This window comes from Pristis pectinata, chromosome 29, assembly GCF_009764475.1.
Source record: "Pristis pectinata isolate sPriPec2 chromosome 29, sPriPec2.1.pri, whole genome shotgun sequence".
Lineage (NCBI taxonomy): Eukaryota > Metazoa > Chordata > Chondrichthyes > Rhinopristiformes > Pristidae > Pristis > Pristis pectinata.
Window position 1 is genome coordinate 21,500,633 of NC_067433.1, and position 13,417 is coordinate 21,514,049.

Genomic DNA, 13,417 nt, shown 5'->3' on the forward strand with positions numbered 1-13,417 from the left:
AGGAAAACATCCCTGCTGAATAGGAAGGGAAGAGAGGAATAGCTTTGCAACTTCTGAAGTTGCATCGCAAAATAACATCAGAATTGGTATTTGGGGTTTAAAGAACAAAACATTTAATTTTGACTGAAGTGATACCATATGAATGATGAACAGTGAATTACACTTTCCGATCGGTGAATGAGTTCTTTCAGCTTCTGATTTATATCCCACATCTCTGCTCTCGCAGCCAGATAAGCAACATTGATACCTTTTGCATACCTTTTACTCCAACAGTCCCCTCAGTCAACGTTTGTTCCTTGGCAAGTGCACTGAGATCAAACGTGACTCCACCACCTGAAACATTTTCCTCCCTCTAGTTTTTCATCACTTCGAAGGATTTCTCACTTCTTAATTCCTTCGCACGCTCTTCCGCTCTACCAATCTCTCCCTGATGAGTCTTTCCAAATTTTCTGTTTATGTTTTAGAAGTTCAGCATATTCAGAGTTTTGTTTTTCTTTCCGAAACTAGTCTTTCCTTGTTGTGGTCTGATATGCTGCCATGAACTATGCAAGACCTGTTTCGTTGACAGAGCACAAAGAACTTCGTCTGGTGAATGGACCGCATCGATGTGAAGGGCGAGTGGAAGTACAATATAATGGGACCTGGGGAACATTGTGCGCCGACAATTTGGATCGGTTGGATGGGGATGTGATCTGCAGGCAACTGAAATGTGGACCCTACAAATCATTTGAAACTGATGCGAGCAGATATGGACAAGGTTCTGGCCGCATATGGCTCGATGATCTGGAATGCACTTCGCACGATTCGACGCTTTGGCAGTGTCAATCTTCGCCATGGGGAGAACACAACTGTGACCACAGGGAAGATGCAGGTGTTGCTTGCACAGGTAAAACAAGGAATCCGTTAAATGGCGACCTTAATTAAATTTCCATGTATAATACCGTAAGCATGTTTCATTTGTTAACAGATGTCAAGGTTCCGGAGACATCCGATAGGGTAAAGGTCTGCGATGGAGAAACTAAATCTGAAGATGCCCTTTCAGCAGGTCATTCATTGTTGGAAATACTACATGAACTGAATGACGTCTATTTCCGGCTTGTAATGAATTCCTGGTAACTGATTTTATTTTCCTTTTCCTCAGAACTACCATTACAGCTGGTTGGGGGCAGCAACAATTGTTCCGGAAGGTTGGAGATACTGTACAATAACAAGTGGGGCACGGTATGTGATGACTCCTGGGATCTGGCCGATGCCAATGTAGTCTGCAGACAGCTGGACTGTGGATTGGCTCTTTGGACTCCAGAAGCGCATCCCATTGCCCAGGGCGACGGGGATATCTTGCTGGATAAAGTGAAATGCACGGGAAGCGAATCCTTTCTGTCCAGCTGTCGTTCCTCACCACGAGGTCAAAGTGACTGTGATCACAAGGAAGATGTCATAGTCACTTGTTACGGTGGGTATCTTTGGGAAATTTCTGAGTACTTTTCAGCCGAATTGTTAATTCCATTTTTGTTTATTTTGAAGTGAAATTCAAAATAAATGAACTTACTAAACTGTCTGTGCAATAATATCCACAGGCCCATTTTTGTCGCCCACTGACTCCACTGATTCAGGTATTTATTACAGATACATTTTTGACTGTTTGAGTTCGAATGAAGAAAGGTAGTGTTGATGTTCGGTTGTTACTTAAAACAAGGCGGTTGATTTTCAATTTGTTTTTTTTTGTTTCCCTGCCACATACTTCAATTAGTACTTTTAAAATACTTAAAATTATGTTCTCCAACTCAAGTCAATTAACTCGGTGGCGTCACGGGATGTGGTCTTCGCGGGCAAGATCAGGTTATTGAACTCTTATCAATGTTAACGAGAGGGTGTTGATAAGCACCCTTAATTTAACACAGTTGTCCATCAAATGGCCGAAACTGTTCTTTGAATCGAGGATTCCCGAACTTATCGAAGAAGTGATTATAGGATCGTAGCATTTCTTCGAATAGAGATAATTTCTGAATTTGAGAACATTTGGAGGTGGTAGTTGCTATGTTCTCGCGTCACGGTCGGACAACAAAGAACCTGAACTGCGGTCGTGGACAGAACAAAAACAAAAAATGTAGAATCCTAAAAGCGATTCATTTTCCTCACGTTGTTCTCCTGAATCAAATCCCAGGCCCGATCTTGCACCTATATATTTGTAGTCCATCGTACCACATTTGCTGAATATCATTGAATGCTCCCAGCATGTTTGCAGGCCTTGCCTTTTGGGATACTTTCAAGTATTCTTGAACAGGAACCGTCCCAAATGCAAGATTTCGCGGCGACATGGAAAGACATTGAACAAGAAATTACCATGTGGTCTGGAGAGAGTCCTAACCACTGTCAGGGGTGGTGTTGAGTTTTGAGGATTGGTTTTAAAACAGTCCTTGTATTGGCACCGACTCAGCTATTCACCTTGTGCAAAGCATACACGAGGTTTTTTTTGGAAAAAACTCACGGATGAAGATTCAGGCGTAGTAGTTAAAGGTCATAAATACTCGCCGAAGACTTTTAAATACTGGACCTGCAGCGTCTGTTTTGAATATTTCTGTAAATTTGTGTTTTAGGGTTGGGATATAAGAGCCCTTCCATCATGGTTGCCGCATGCATAACCCTTAGTATCATTCTTATCGGTGAGTTATTCACACTGATGGCGATTATACGGAGAAGATCAGCAAGAAGAGGTAAAGTTCACATTTTACGCTAAATGATTGTGGCAGAACTGTAAAAACTTGGCGAGACTCCTGTTCACGGAACAATTCCAAAGGTCTGCTTGCGTCAAAAGGAATGAACGTCAATCAGTATTTTTTTTCTTAAGTGGCGATTCATTCGACTTCGGGGGCATGTTTCAATGCGCATTTCTCTGTCGCTCGTTCGCCGACACCCGAGAATTTGCCATTTGTGATAGTGGAACAGAAACGTGAAGCGCAGGTTGTTGGCTGCCTTCTTCATTGTTCATATGACTCTTACTCAACTGTCCATTGAACTTCAAGCTCGTATCAGTTTCACAAATGCGCTGTACAGCGTGTCACAGTCATGGAGCAGAAAGCTGGAATTGATGTTCACTGATACATCATGCTTTCGTTGTTCCTGATGTTAACATACTTAGCCTGTGCAGACTGGAAGACATTTATCTGTGTATTCGAACTCTTCAAATTCATGCTCACTAATATTTAGCCTTGTCAATCCTCAATCTTGCATTTTCTTCGCAAAGTGTAATCTGTTAATTTCGAATCATGCAAATCAACATGTCAATTTCAACTCTCTCTTCAGCAAGTGCAAGGATGAGTGGTAGGGGCTCACCAGTTGGCTTTCGCCAAGCAATTTATGAAGAGATTGAGAATACCCTCCCAAGCAAGTTTTTCAGTGAGCAGCATGGGTCAGGTGGGTATCTGCATTAGAATCACACCTTTAAGTGATAAATATCGTCTCCACTCTTATAATTGTATAAATCATCAATGTATAAGAAGAAGAAAATGACATACTGGAAAGCTGAAATAAAAGTGAGAGAGAGAGGGGGGAGAAATGGGAGGTCAGACAACGTCGGTGGGGAGATAAAGAAAGTTTCAAACTAATGATAATTGATAAGAACAGAGAGAGAAAAAAAAGAGATTATTTAACGTGTATAGAATTGGAAGGACGGGGAGAATGGAGATGGCTGTGCCACAGTGGAGAGGAAAAGAGAGTGAATGACATACATATTGCTGGGGGCAGAGTTTGTTTGATATTTATAAAATGTCACTGCCCTCTCTCAGCTTGTTTCATTACTCGTCATATTGTTGCTTCCTGTTACAGACATCCCCTTTGTTCTCTCGTCCATCCAAAGTACATTTTCCCCTCAAGTTCAGCTAGCCTTGATTCCGAACCGTTTCGTTTCTGATGAAAACCGTTTGACCTGCACCACTAACTCTCTTTACATCTCAACAAATGCCGCCTGACCTGTTGACATTTCGACCAATACTGGGGTTTATCTGTGATCAACATATTGACTGGACACAAGCATATGTCAGAAATTTTCCTGAGGTGCACCATGGCTAAATCTCTGTACCTATGTAGTATTCCGCAATTGTATTGTGTGATGTACCATGATACTGTCACTGATTTCATGCAGTATTTATAAATTCTGTTCCACTGTACAAAGTAATCTCTCCAGTAACGTTCAGTTTTATTTACTTCTAGTCGCTGGTTCCATTGGTTCCATCAGTCGGATCGAAAATTACACCAGAGACCCCTTGGATGGTGCTGTTTCTGGACAACAATCTTCTCAAGGACATTCCTCCAGAATTCATGGTTTGTTGTATTTTGTTTTGATTTTCATTTTCTTGCCATATTTCGCCCATTGATTGCCCAGAATCTATCAGAAAACGCAGAACTGGAAACCACAGAGAATTGAACACAATATTTTCAGAGTAATCTGCATACAAGAAGCATTGAACGAGATTGAATGTGAAAAAAACATTTTTCAACGACAGCCGACTGTGTAATTGGTCAAAGGATTCGCTATTTTTGTTTGCTAGCAGTGCTTTGAATGCCTTGTAATTTGAAAATGAGTGCGGAGGCTAGGTGCGCAATTCAGTAGTTCATACTATGGCAAGGCTCAAGATTCTTCCTTTGTCCAAATGTGTATCACAAAAACAACAAAATATTTCGTCCGGTGAAGCTTGCTTGACAATCATTGATTTGCTGGAATGTCATTGTGTCTTGTCAACCACAATTGCTACTTCCATCTAGATAAGGACGGCGCTGAGAGTAAAATCATGAATTCTCAAGACTGTCAACTCGTGATGAGCGGTGGCGCTGATGATCTCCTGATGCTCTCAATTTCCGGCTGTGATCTTGCGGCTCTTCGTGAGTTCAACCTATGTCATAGCCCCAGTAATCAATTGTCTGTGAAGCGAGCATTGACCAGATTGTGTTTCGTTTTATCTTACTTTTTGCGTTGAACATTTTGTCCGCCCCCCCCCCCCAAAAAAAATATATATTCTGCAGAACTGACTTCTATGCAGTTGTGTTCGCTCCAGGACTCATTCGAGTGTACAATGTAACCCACGTTACTAGTTGGTATTGCGTGTTCTTTGACAGTTCCTAGACTGCTTTTTTTAAACTTTCACCGGAATGGTGGTGGAAACCAGAAACATTTCGAGCCACATGTCACCAATAATGGACACTTTCTCATCACTGAGATGCATTAAATCCGTGCTTGTCAACTATTGGATTATCCTCGCCGTGCCATGCTGGCAAATACGCTCTGAGTTTGGTTTCATTCATTTCTTTTCGCACAGATAAGAGTTCGCAGACACTCACAGATCCTGCATTCCTGGTTCTCAGCTCTCCAGTTATCAATGATAAGCTCCAGAGCGAAGAAATCACAACTCCTGCACCTGTGGGATTCGACGGGTCGGTTCCAAACTTCACATCATCCCTGGCAGGACCGTAAGAATCACACGTTCATTGTTACCTTCCATTCTCAGAATCCTGTTACTGTTGGTATGCGGCGGGGACGTGTTGGGCGAGCAACCTGTCCAGTGAAGGGTGACTACTATATAACAAAGAGTCCGCATGAACTAAAGGTGGTAATATTAAGGACATTTGCTAAAGAAAGGTAATTGAGTGTTTGATAATGAAAATGAAGGAAACTCAGTTGTAATATGGGTAACTGTTCTGAAGTATGTCTTTTTAAGCTTTTCGAGGACATGGAAGAGATCTTAAGGAAGCAGTTAGGTAGGGAAATATGGCGACATGAAATGGCTAGGGTCAATATAAAGAGAATTCCAAAACCTTTTCTTTGTATTAAAGAAGCAAAAGACCAGCTGGGCAAAGAGTATAGCCCTAAATGATCAAAATTGAAATCTTTGTATGAACCCAGGTGATATTTCTGGTATCCTAAACGCTAAGCTCTGAACCATACTTACCAGGGAGCGGAATGCAAAGGATGTTGATTTAATGGAGGTGTACGGCTGGTAATCTCAAACATATGTGTAACAGGACAGAGAAATGTTGGCAAACATTAAGGTGGATAAATTCCCAGGACCTGCTTATATTGGAGTGTTAAGGGAAGCAAGGGGGAGATTGCCGGGACTCCGACGGCTTTCTTCGTATGGTCTTTCACAAATGGTGAGTTAACAGGAAGGCTGGAGGTTAGTTCAAGTTGTTCCCATTTTCAAGAAAGGTGGGAAGCTACAGGCCGTTGAGCCTTGCGTCATTGGGATTGAAATTCTTAACGATGGGATCTATTACCAATTGGAAATTCATGGATTGACTAGGGGGCGTCAGCATAGCTTTGTGTCTCAAAAGCCTGTTGAGTATTTTGAGGCGGTTACTAAGTAAATGGATGAAGGCAGGGCTGTAGACGTGGTCTGCACAGAATATAGTATGATTTTCAAAAGATCCCATCAGGTGGTCTGGTGCAGAAAGTTCAAGCAAATCGGATCCAAATTGATTTGCAAACAGATTCCAAAATTGTCTGAGTGATATGAGGCAGATGGCAGTGCTGCAGACTTGCTTTTTGTTCTGATTACAAGGATGTTACCAGTGCCATCCGGCAGGCAATAGCGAGAGAACCTTTGTTGTTCTTCATGCCTGTAAGCGACATGGATGAGAATGTTTGTGATCTGTTAAGTAAATTTGCTGACAGCACGAAGACTGATGGAGTTGCAGACAGCGAAGATAGTTGACTTAGAATCCCAATAACCACAGAAAAACTGGAATATTAGGTGGAGCGAAAATGGCGTAACAGCTGGATCGGGTTGAGAGGAAGTCATTTAGCCTGCTTGATTTCTTTGGCAAACGTATCCGAATTAAAGTTAAACCATAATGTTACAGCTGTACGAGGCATCGTATAGGACAGGCTTGGAATATTGTGTGCAGTTATGGACACCACACGAAAGGATGTGGCAGCAGAAGAAATAGTGGAGAAGAGATTCACCAGGATATTGCATGGAATGACGGGCTTCAGGTAGATGGTGAGATTATACAGACTTTTATCGTTCTCGCTGCAGAACAGGAGGCTCAGGGTGACCCCATAATAAAACTCCGAGGGACAGGGATAGGGCAGATAGCAACACTCTTTTCCCAAATGCAGTTAGTGCAATCTAGAGGGTATAGGTTTAATGGGGAGGGGTACTGTTTGAAGCAGATCTGAAAGGCAATAAAGAGGTGAGTAGATACAACAATCTGCCAGCGGCGGGGAAGAGACAGGTACGATCATATTGCTTCTGGCAGGTACATGGACAGGAAAGGAATGAAAGGATATGGGCCAAATGAAGGACATGGGAGTAGGATATAAAGATATCTTGGACGTGATGGAGAATTCGGGTGAAGGGTCTGTTGTAGTGCTGTACGACTCTATCATTCATGAGAGTACAGTCTTCAGGTGTCAGCGACAGTGAATCGAAATAACACTGTCGTCATGGGGAATATCCAATATATTTGTTATTGAAGTAAGTATACTTTTACATTGCTTTATATTCTTTGATGACATGGATTGTGCAAATATTTTAATGACTCTGATATGTTCAACGAAATTATATTTCGCATTTTCAATATTGATAGTGAACCGAAATGGCGGGGAGAATATTCTCAACATTACTTGCATTTCACGACATTCTGCATTTCAGCCGGCTACATGTGTTATCTTTCCTTTATTTTTCAGGTAAAACTTACAGAAAATCAATGATTCCTTATTTCAACTTGGGTCATGATGAAAAGGAAAGAAATCTGTGTTATACCCGATATGATGTCGTTTTCAGCTTTCCATCAAGATAAACGTGCAGTTCTTCACTGTGTTACCATCACTCGCCTTATTTTCGCATTCAGACACGTTGACACATTAGATTTCAACCCACTTGCTTTATTTTGTTCCCTATAATTTGCGTGAACGCGATTTTATTCTGCTCGATTGACACGTGTACCAATATCACTCATTATTCATTCTCCGGGAATTAAGAGCATCTTTATTGATCGATCTATCGCAATTTGTAAGCGTTTTAGTTTTTCCTCTGTGGATTCTTAAAAATCGGTAGGAATTAGATGAATGGTACAACGATTTTATTATGCTTTACTTTACGGACCCTGCAATAAGTATTCTTGAAAGTATGTAGAAATTGCACACTCATATTTTTCAAGGTAAAATTTGAACAACGTATAAATATTTCAGATGAAATTCTGTATTAATAAGCTCATATTTTGTCAAGACACGTGTGCAAATCCCAGAGACACAATACAGTCCTCCACTGATCGCTTGTGATTTCAAAATGCGAGCAAGGGATGCAGCCTAGACTTTCATGACCACGTAATTTTTCGTAAGTAGCAGAGAATAACGTTTCAACTATCAGTGCAATAAAAATAAATAGGATAATATGCCATATGGTATGACGACTTGCCATATCGCAAAATCTTTGCAAACGTCAGCCCTAATCATCATGTGGAGATAAATATTATAACGAAAACAATCATGAAAAAACAATGAGCAAGCCATCACATCAAGGAGAAGCGAAACTGAGAAGAGTATCAAATTCTGTTGTTTGAAACACGAGGAAGCAATGTTATCACTTAAGTTTCGGAGACAGTGCTGGAGGAAGGGTGCAGGAGTAGATTAATATGAGGAGCTGATTCATAAGATATTATTTCAAAAATGTCCTTGGCAATAATCTCCTGCCACTTAACTCGATCACCGAACCAACACCATGAATACAGAGCATCTTCCCATTACCACGCAGATATTTGTCAGTGCTTGCTATGGACATATAGTTTGCGATGTTTTAATATCAGGACTTGTGCTGTACAATTTATTTACTTTTTTTTCATTCAGTGAAAATGAAACTCACAGCCATTTTATTCAAATCTCGATTGTTAAGCATTTCCAAAGATGCACAGATAAACCATAGAACCATAGAGCAATGAATCACAATACAGGTCCTTCGGTCCACCATGTTGTGCCGACCGTTAAATCACGCCCAAGACTAACTAACCCCTTCCTCCCACATGTACCCCAATTTTAAATTCTTCCATATGCTTGTTTAAAAATCTCTTGAACTTGCCCGACGTGTCAGCCTCCACCACTACCTCAGGCAGCGCATTCCATGTAACTACCTCTATCTGGGTGAAAAACCTCCTTCCGATATCTCCCCTGAACTTCCAAACCATTACCTTAAAGCCATACCCTCTTGTATTGAGCAATGGTGCCCTGGGCAGGAGGAGCTGGCTGTCCACTCTGTCTATTACTCTTAAAATTTTGTATACCTCCATCATGTCTCCCCTCATCCGCATTCTCTCCAATGAGTAAAGGCCTAGTTCCATTAGTCTCTCCTCATATCCATACTCTCCAATCCAGGCAGCATCCTAGTAAATATCCTCTGCACCCTTTCCAACGCTTCCACATCCTTCCTATAATGAGACGACCAGAATTGGACACAGTACTCCAAGTGAGGCAACCATCAGTGATCTGTGGATATTAACACCCAGATCCCTCTGCTCCTCCACACTCCCCAGAAGCCTGCCATTAAATTTGTACTCCGCCTTGGAGTTAGTCCTTCCAAAGTGTACCACCTCACACTTCTCCAGGTTGAACTCCATCTGCAACTTCTCATCCCAGCTCTGCACCCTATCAGGATCCCTCTGTATGCTTCAACAGCCCTCCACACTATCCACAATACCACCGATCGTTGTGTCGTCTGCAAACTTTCTAACCCACTCTTCTACCCCCTCATCCAAGTCATTATTAAGTATCACGAGAATTAGAGGTCCCAGAATCGATCCTTGTGGGACACAACTCGTCAAAGCCCTCCAATCTGAATGCAATCCCTCCACCACAACCCTCTGCCATCTACAGGCAACCCAATTCTGAATCCACACGTCCAGGCTTCCCTGGATTCCTTGCCCTCTGACCTTCTGAAGAAGGCTACCATGTGGAACCTTGTCAAACGCCTCACGAAAATCCATGTAGACAGCATCTACTATACGACCCTCATCAATCTTCCTGATCACCTCCACAAAGAACCCTATAAGGCTTGTGAGGCAAGATTTTCCCTTCACAAAGCCATGCTGGCTGTCCACGATTCTCTAAATGCTCATAGATCCTATCTCTAAGAATCCTTTCCAACAGCTTGCCCACCGTAGAGGTAAGGCTCACTGGTCTGTAATTCCCTGGACTATACCTACTACCTTTTTTGAATAAGGGGACAATATTTGCCACCCTCCAATCCTACGGTACCATTCCCGTGTACAACGAGGACTCCAAGATCCTAGCCAACGGTTCGGCTATCGCCACCCTCGCCTCGCGAAGCAGCCTGGGGAATATTCCGTCAGGCTCAGGGGACTTACTTATCCTAATATTTTCTAAAAGCTCCAACACATCCTCTCTTGATATCTACATGCTCCAGAATATTAACCTTACCAACACTGTCCTCAGCGTCATTCAAGCCCCTCTCCTTGTTGAATACTGAAGAGATGTACTCATTGAGGACCTCACCCACTTACACAGTTTCGAGTTCACATCTTCCCACCTTTGCTTCTAATCGCACTTACCTGTACTCTCGTCATCCTCCTGCTCTTAACGTACGAGAAAAATCGACCACATCTCCAAAAATGTCATCCCAATGTACACTCTCAAGTTATAGCATTTTGGCCTCATAATTTGCCTGACCCCAATTAAATATTTTCCCGTCCTCTTTGCTCCTATCCTTGTCCATAACAATGCAAAAGGTTATGGAGCAGTGGTCGCTGTCCCCACCCACCCACCGAGAGATCTGACACCTGACCCGGTTCATTACCTAATACTAGATCTAATGTGGCATTCCTTCCAGTCGGTCTGTCAATATACTGTGACAGGAATCCGTCCTGGACACACTTAACAAACTCTGCCCCGTCTAAACCTTTCGCACTAAGCAGGTGCCAATCAATATTTGGGAGGTTGAAGTCTCCCATGGGGGGGAAGGGGGCAGGGGGGATATAGAATACTCCCAGTCATGTAACTGCTCCTTTCCTGTTCCTAACTTCCACCCATACTGAATCTAGAGAGGATCCTTCCACATAATTCACCCTTTCTGCAGCTGTAATGGTATCCCTGACCAGTATCGCCACCACTCCTCTTCTCTCCCCTCACTATCCCTTTTAAAACACTGAAAACCAGGAATATTCAATATCTACTCCTGCCCTGGTGACATCCAAGTCTCTGCAAGAGCCACAATATCATAGTCCCATGTACATATCGAAGCTCTCAGTTCATCACCCTTATTCCTGATAGTTCTTGCATTTAAGTATATGCACTGCAGCCCATCCACATTTCTACTTTTATACCCTGTACGCTGCTTTTCCTTCCTCAAAGCCTCCCTGCCTGTTAGATCTGACGTTTCCCCACCCCCTTCTTCCTCTGACCTCCCCATCTGGTTCCCATTCCCTTCGTAAACTAGTTTAAAAACTCCCAAACCACTCTAGCAAACCTACCTGCAAGGATATTTGCCCCTTCGGGTTCAGGTCTAAGCTGTTCTCTCTGTACAGGTCCCACCTTCCCCAGAAGAGATCCCAATGATCCAAAAATCTAAAACCTTCCCTCCTGAAACAAATTCTGAGCCACGCATTCATTTGCCATCTCCTCCCATTCTTTCCTTCACTATCACCTGGCATTGACAGGAATCCCGAGATTGCTACCCTTGAGGTCCGCTTCTTCAGCCTTCTGCCTTGCTCCTTAAACTCACTCTTCAGGACATCATCCCTCTTCCTACCTATGTCGTTGGTACCAACATGAACCACGACTTCTTGCTGTTCCCCCTACCGTTCAAGGATCATATGGACCCGATGAGAGACATCCCGGACGCCTGCACATGGTAGGCAACACACCATCCGGGATTCATGCTCACCTCCGCAGAACCTCCTTCCTGTGTCTCTGACTATCGAGTCCCCTATCATTACTAACTTTCGCTTCTCCTCCCTTCCCTACTGAGCAGCAGGACCTGTCCAGTGCCAGAGACCTGGCTACTTCTGCTTGATCCTTGCAGGTCATCCCCCTAACCAGCTTCCAAAGCGGGAAACTTGTTATTGAGGGGAACAGCCTCCGGGGTCCCCTACAGTATCTGCCTGTTCGTTTTCTTTTCTCATTTTCTCTCCACTGACAGTCACCCTTCTATCTACTTCTTGGACGTCAGGGGTACCTAATCTAAGGGGGTGACTATCTCACGATGCACAGTATCTACATAATTCTCTCCATCTCTGATGTTTCGCAGTGATTGAAACTGCAACTCCAGCTCATCAATTCTGAGCCGAAGTTCCTCGAACCTCAAGCACTTACTGCAGATGTGGTCACCGTGCACCACAGCAAGGTCCACTAGCTCCCACATCAAGTAACTGCAGCACACCACCATGCCCTCGATCTGAATTAATTCTTTCCCTACCTAGTTTATCCTACTTAAAAATTTATAACAGGGAACAGGTAAACCTTACATTGATCTACCAGCGACTCTCCCGCCTCGCCTCTTTACACCGAAGCCCGTTGAACCAAAGCCCAAAATACCCTGCTCCCTCTCATTCCACTGCCGCTCCGACGCTGCCCGCTGGTTATGGGGGTCACCTTTTTGAACAGTTCGCGCGCTACCGACTGACGTCACGCGCCTGCGCAGTTACTCTCCGCTATCCCCGAACCATCAGAAGAGAAAAGAGTGATAGCTCAGTCACCTTTACTCAGAAAAAAAAAGTACTTGGACAAATTGTAGAAATCTTCGCACTTTGGTAAATTCTTCCCTCTTTCTCGGCAGCTGTTTTGATGAAACTAAAGTAGGAATTCTCAGTATATTGTTCTAAAAGTGAATTGCTTACTCTGGTAACAGGACTAGTGCATGTTTGGCTTTCTAGCTTAAGTCATTTCAACAAAAAACGAACTGATCAGTGTTGGATTCTGTGTTTGTTCTGGCTGCTACAAGAAAAGTAAGAATTCATGCTGGCTCTGTTGGTGCTGCACGGGTGTGACAGCCTGGATCTTCTTTGTGAGATGCGATCCTAGATTGAAAGTCCAATATTTAATGAGCACCCCGAATTGCTAATGAAATGGCCATTCTGGGCAGGTCCTTTGAACAACAGCCGAGTTATGTTGCACGGAAATAGGCCCTTTGACCCATCCAGAATTCTCCGAGCACCATTTATGCTCATCCAATATTAATTTCATTTTATTCACCATAGGTTTCCATTATCTCCCCACTGAGTGTAACTTACACTGGCTATTAACCAATTTATCCTCATGATTTTTGTTTGATTTGTGGGAAGAAATGGGAGAGAGAGAGGAAACCCACGCACTCATAGGGAGAACTTCAAAATAGTCCCGTAATTCATTGCAACTTCATTCTAAATGCGAAGAACCATTTCTATACAATTAATTGGAGCTATCACACATAACCCCACT